At 32.8% G+C, this 6068-nt stretch overlaps 1 long non-coding RNA gene across 1 annotated transcript; it reads right to left on the bottom strand.

The window, feature by feature from the left end:
- Nucleotides 1-254: 254 nt before the first annotated feature.
- On the bottom strand, nt 255-5329 carry LOC149940985 (uncharacterized). The gene is made up of 4 exons (XR_016481281.1): nt 5068-5329; nt 4152-4276; nt 3138-3209; nt 255-418 (listed from the first exon to the last, which is right to left on the bottom strand). It is a non-coding gene; the product is annotated as an uncharacterized LOC149940985 (long non-coding RNA).
- Between the last annotated feature and the right edge of the window lie 739 nt (nt 5330-6068).

Below are 6068 nucleotides of genomic sequence, written 5' to 3' on the forward strand. Positions count from 1 at the left end.
TTGTTGAGGTTAACGGTAATAGTGAGTGTAGGGAGCTGTTGGTTCTCGTGACATCAAGGACTGGCCACCACCCTCCTACGCATTGTAACCCGGCCACCTGAAATAATTTCATTAAAAATCTAGCTTATTATTATTATTATTATTATTATCTGTAGAACATAGAACTAACCACGTCGTTACCAGAGTTATAATTCATTTTAAAACGCGGTGTGTTTTGTTAGACGTTTTAAAGTTTTTAATGAGGCCAAATTAAATTAATGAATTGAAAAATTTTATTATGAAAAAATACAACGAGTTAAAAAATACCTTAATTACTTTTCATGAGTAAAATATACAAGTACGTAATCAAAGATTATACAACTTAATGGATTGAATCATATTTGAGCGGCCACACGGGCTTGTTCTTCCGTGATAAAACCTGCGAAAGAAGATTAGATAAAGTTTTTATCATATACGATTTGAATTTACAGCCATGATCGGCGTGTCAAATATTTGTTACCAAGAACTCGTAGAAGTAAATAACAACTATGTACGTTAAAATATTGTCTTCAGTAAAAACCAGACAATAGCGCCATCTAGAAAATGCAGAAGTGAGATATCCCCCCCCCCTTCTGGTTGAAGATTAATATTTAATTTGTATTCGCTGACTTAAGTATTTTGATATATAAAAACAATGAATAATAATGATAAAATACGCGAAAAAGTAGATTAGTCCATAATTAAAAGGGATAATATATCTAAATCCTAAACAAATTTGAAGAAATTAAAAAACTTACTAATAACTCGTACCGATAGGTCTTCGAGCGAATCTCGGATCAAATAGATCTTCGAGTAATAAACTACATAGGTGGTCTCTTGTAACTTAACTTATCGTATATACTATTCTCCACCACACTCCCCCCTTTTCGGCTTTCCGTTGCTATGCAACGCGTTTTGAAATTTTTAATGTTTAGGCTTAGTTTCTCTTTTCGATATAACAGTCGCCAGCCAGATTTCCCGCACGGTACTGATGAGTTCCAAATAGAACGAAACCGGTCTACCGTTGGAATTTCTGGCTATTTTATTTAGTTTTTATGTAGTTTATTACTCGAAGATCTATTTGATCCGAGATTCGCTCGAAGACCTATCGGTACGAGTTATTAGTAAGTTTTTTAATTTCTTCAAATTTGTTTAGGATTTAGATATATTATCCCTTTTAATTATGGACTAATCTACTTTTTCGCGTATTTTATCATCCTTCTCACAGTCCATAGGTGGTCTCTTGTAACTTAACTTAATGAATAATAATAACAATGAATAATAATAACCATTAATAATAATAACAATAAATAATAACAACAATTACAGTAATCATAAATAAAACACACAATAAATAATAATCATAAATAAAACAATAACTTTAAGTTGGAAAAGTACGTTTTCGTATGGATTTTGTACATTAGGCTTGTTCTGAACTATGAAAAGGGAAATAATTACTTTTGAAATAATAATATAAATCTGAGAAGAATATTAATTTATTGAAGTACAAAACTAAGTGATAATGGTCGTCAAAACAGTTCCTGAAAACGATAACTATGACTTCTAATGTAGAAAATTGGATACGCTAACTATTGAAAATTTCAATCTTCAACAACAACTTCTAGAGAAACGAAAGGCAATGGATCTAGTCCTGAAGTCGGCTTTTGTAAATAGGTTCCAGGCAAAATATTTATTAGGGTGTACACGAGTATCTATGCTAAAAATTAACACGAGTAACATGCAAGCTAGTATCAAGAGTGAAGTCATACAGGAAAATGCACATGCAAAAGAACCTGGGTATTCATATAATTCTTTCATTATAAACAAAACCAAACCACAATCTAGAAATACAGATGGAAAAGAAGAAGTTAGAAAAAGAACAGAAAATAAAGACAAATTTGACGATGAAATTTTGCCACAGAATGAAAAAACCCAAAATCCTTTGCATTGGTTTGGAGTTCTAGTTCCGGAATATTTAAAAGATTGCCAAAAACTGTTTCAACAAGCCATTGAAATAAGCCTAGAAATAGCCACAAACCAAAGCCACATTGAAGAAATCAACAAAAAATACCAAGAAACCTACTCTAAAAAAAGATACAAATTAACATTTAAATTACTCAGCTAGGCTAGGCTAGGCTAATACCCAAGGCACCACCTTAGGCCTAAGTCATCATGCGACTTTTGAAGCCCTTAATTCAGGTGGCCGGGTTACAATGCGTAGGAGGGTGGTGGCAAGCCCTGCATGCCACGAGATCGAGCCAACAGCTCCCTACACTAACTATTACCGTTAACCTAGACAAGTTTTTAAGGAAGAGGAAACCGAAGAACTCGGGGGAAAACCCCTTAAACCAGTGGGGAGAGAACTTGCAAACTCAACGCAGAAGGAGTTGTTCCGAGTTTTCACCCAGTGCCACAAGCTGGGATCGAACCCGGCTCCTCTTGCTGCGAGGCGAAAGTGCTAACCACTCCGCCACCCCACTACACTACTCTTGCATGTTAGTACTAAACTAAATAAACGTTACAATGAACTACCCAAGTTTTATGTAACCATAATTTTATTATTATTAAAAATATATATACTGTATAAAAAATAAATAAATAAAACACACAACAAATAATAATAATAATAACTAATGACAACCATAAAAATATTAACAATAAATAATTATAATAACAATAAATAATAACCATAAATAATTAAAATATATTAAATAATAGCCTTAAATAATTAAAATAGCAATAAATGATAATAACCATAAATAATTAAAATAAATTATAATTTATAGACTCCAATTTTCACGACTAAATATCAATATGTAGGCGCTAGAGGGCATGAATTAATTCGCTCAGTTTGATAAGTATATTTTCATAGTTCTTAGTTACTTCTACGCGAGTTTGTGTGTACGCTTCGTTAATTATTCATAATTATGCTAAGTTTTAAAATATTTGAAACACACTTCATTTTTGTAGTTTGCGGAGTTGCAAATAGACAGATTAAGCCATTCCCTTGAAAACGTGAACGAGGAAACTTGTAGCTGAAATTAGATTGTACGACATTGCTACCAGGTTCCCCGTTCACCTTTTCAAGAGGGCGGCTTAACCTCTTTAATATAAATTACCAGCTGCTTTTGCTTTATCTATTAAATCTTTGGCGGCGTGCTTGATTGATCCTAGTTCGCTATTAGTACAGGCTAAAAAAAATAAAGTTTGAACATGAGTATATAATTTACTTTTACGACAGAAGTATCCTTCAAAATTTATCACGTTTATTACAAAGCCGATTTGATTTGGGTCGGCGGTGGCGTTTGCCAAAAATTTTAAGAAATAAATTACATAATATTTTTGAAAAACAAAAACAATTTACTTAGAAAAACCATGGATAGTAGATTTTAGAGGATCGGTAAAAAGCCTGGTTTTTAGCCCCCGTAAACCAATCACACCAAGGGAGTCGTCCAAGGTTATTTGAAAAAAACAAGTATCGCTAAGAGTGGACGATACTGTTCGAAAAAAGAAAACGATAAACACAAAGTACATTTTTACGTCAAAAGGTATTTTTTCACGTTTATATAGATTAAATATGATATACTAAATATCAGTTGATAGTTTTTATTGAATTAAAAAACCCAAATTAAAAATTACTAAAATATAAAGCGTAAAAAATTACGTAACAATATCAACCGCGTTAGATTGCCATTTTGAAATTGATCACGTGGTACAAACGACCTTGCAAGACTCCCTCGGAGTCTCTCGAGCTGATTGATACGCGGGGAGAAATAAAATGCACTGTGGAAGGCTATCGAAAGCCTGTCCTCTTAATTTACTGTCCATGGAAAAACTCAGCAAATTTCAGCGGCGGGATAAAATTTATCGGTGGCAATGGCGGTTCGGCGCCCGAGATAATATCAGCGACGGCGGCGTTGAATCGGCAACGCTATGCTCTATAAATTACTTATTTATAAATCTGTAAGAAAATCATTAATTTCTTCCAAAACGTATTTTGAAAAAAATCTCTAGGAGCCTGTGAAGGATAAGAAATTTCCATTAGAGATTAATTCTTCTCTCGTAACATCGGTAATTAAAATATGTAACTTGAGCACCAATTATGTTGACTTTTGGCAAAAAAAAAAACTCACAGGAGCCTTTGATTCCGGGCCAGGCGGCGCACCAGGCTTCCCCGTCGTACTTCAATTTCAATTTCGACAGCCTCTTGCTAGATTTATAAGCGAATTGTTGGCCCAGCATAGGGAACGTGCCATTGCTATTTAATTTTTCAATATTAATTAAATATATTAACTCGTTCATAAATTCCACGAGCCGACTATTCGTTTAATGAGACAAGCAAAACACAATTTGAAGTAAATATTAAAAAGGAAACGTAAAATCTATATTATTCCACCTTTCATCTAATTAATGAGGATAATAATAGAACCTAAGAATGCATTTATTTTTAATTATTATTTTAAGACGATTGTTAGCGTTGTTCCTAATCCCGCTTATGCCCGATTTTTTTTCACGTTTTAAGTCTCTTTTCTTGACAAATTAAAATTCAAAATTAAAATTAATAATTTTTGATTTTTAAAGAGACAAAATAGAGTAATTAGAGGGCCAAGTCGATTAATAATTTGAGCGGAAATGTAAATTAATTTTATTTTTAGTCTTAATTAAATTTAATTATGATTAGTTTGGTCCGAATTTAGCCTACTTTTGTACACTTTCATCAATACATTTAAGTATATTAATTGTTTTGAATCAATGAATTTTTAAATATAACTAGGTTTAATTAAATCAAATTAAATTAAATTAGTTAGCCCTGTCAAAGAGCAAGCTCCTTCACCCTAAACAAAATCAAATCAGCCCTGTTGATTCCCTCAACAGGGGGGTGTATTCGATCATTTAACTAACTCTTTCTGTATTTCTGTATATGTTAATTTTGCTATTTAAGTTTTAAATTACAATTAAGCTGCATTAAAAGTCAATGAAAACGTAGCATGTATAATACATTTTTATAATCTCTCATATTTCTAAAATATAATAGTGAAATCTTCTTACCTCGGTTTCAATTGGTCAACCGCGGCCATGATGAGTTTATCCCACGGGATTGCCATTTTTTGGAATATCGTTGTTGCGAGTGACGGAACCGATTTCACCCTAATTAATTTACTCTTTCGGTAAAAGTATCGCGGCTATATTTATACTCTGTTTATTAAGCAGCGTGGGCTTCTGAAACTAAAACATTATCAGCCGTTTTTATGCTTCAACGAGGCACATTTCTGTTAGATTCCGGAGCTAGCGAACAAACCTAGCCACTCGAATTAGAGATATAAATATGGATAAAGTGTTGCAATCGTCAATTCCGAAACTAAAAGTTTTTAGCGTCTTAATAACGCTACGTGTTTTTCCTGGAAGAGACTTTTTGCGAAGGCGAACGATGACGTAACCAGGAACGCTATCTAGAAAAGATGAAGGTCGTTCGCATCGTGGACCAAGAAAGCTTTAGAGGGACTATCGCAGAAAGTTCTTGCAGACGCAACTGGCGTGAGTGAAAAATGAGACTGTTGTCACGAGCGTATTCCAACGAGTAATTTTAGATAACTTTGTTGGTGATCGCGGGTTATCCCGAAAAATGCCGTACACTCACCGTAAAATCCACAGAAAAATCTAGCAATTATTTTCTATATTACAAAAAAATGTCTTTGTTAACCAATATGCAACATGCACCGAAATATATTACAAACTTCACTACAAAATTCACAAAATACAAGTGAAAAATAACTAACCCACAAAATATTCGAAACCAATCTACCCAAAATACAAATCAGTGGTCTATTGAAAAATACAGATGGATTCTTCAAAATTCCATCCACCAATTACTAAAAGTTCTTCAATAAAACTATTTTTCTACCGCAAAATATACCAATTTACATTAATAAATTAAATATTAATTTTATCATTTAGTCATTTTCTACTGCAAAATATGTCAATTTACATTAATAATGATATTTAATAATTTTTTTACCATTTAGTCCTTTTCTACTCCAAAATATATCAAC

Source organism: Leiobunum rupestre, chromosome 6, assembly GCF_980474605.1.
Source record: "Leiobunum rupestre chromosome 6, qqLeiRupe1.1.hap1, whole genome shotgun sequence".
NCBI classification, from domain to species: domain Eukaryota; kingdom Metazoa; phylum Arthropoda; class Arachnida; order Opiliones; family Sclerosomatidae; genus Leiobunum; species Leiobunum rupestre.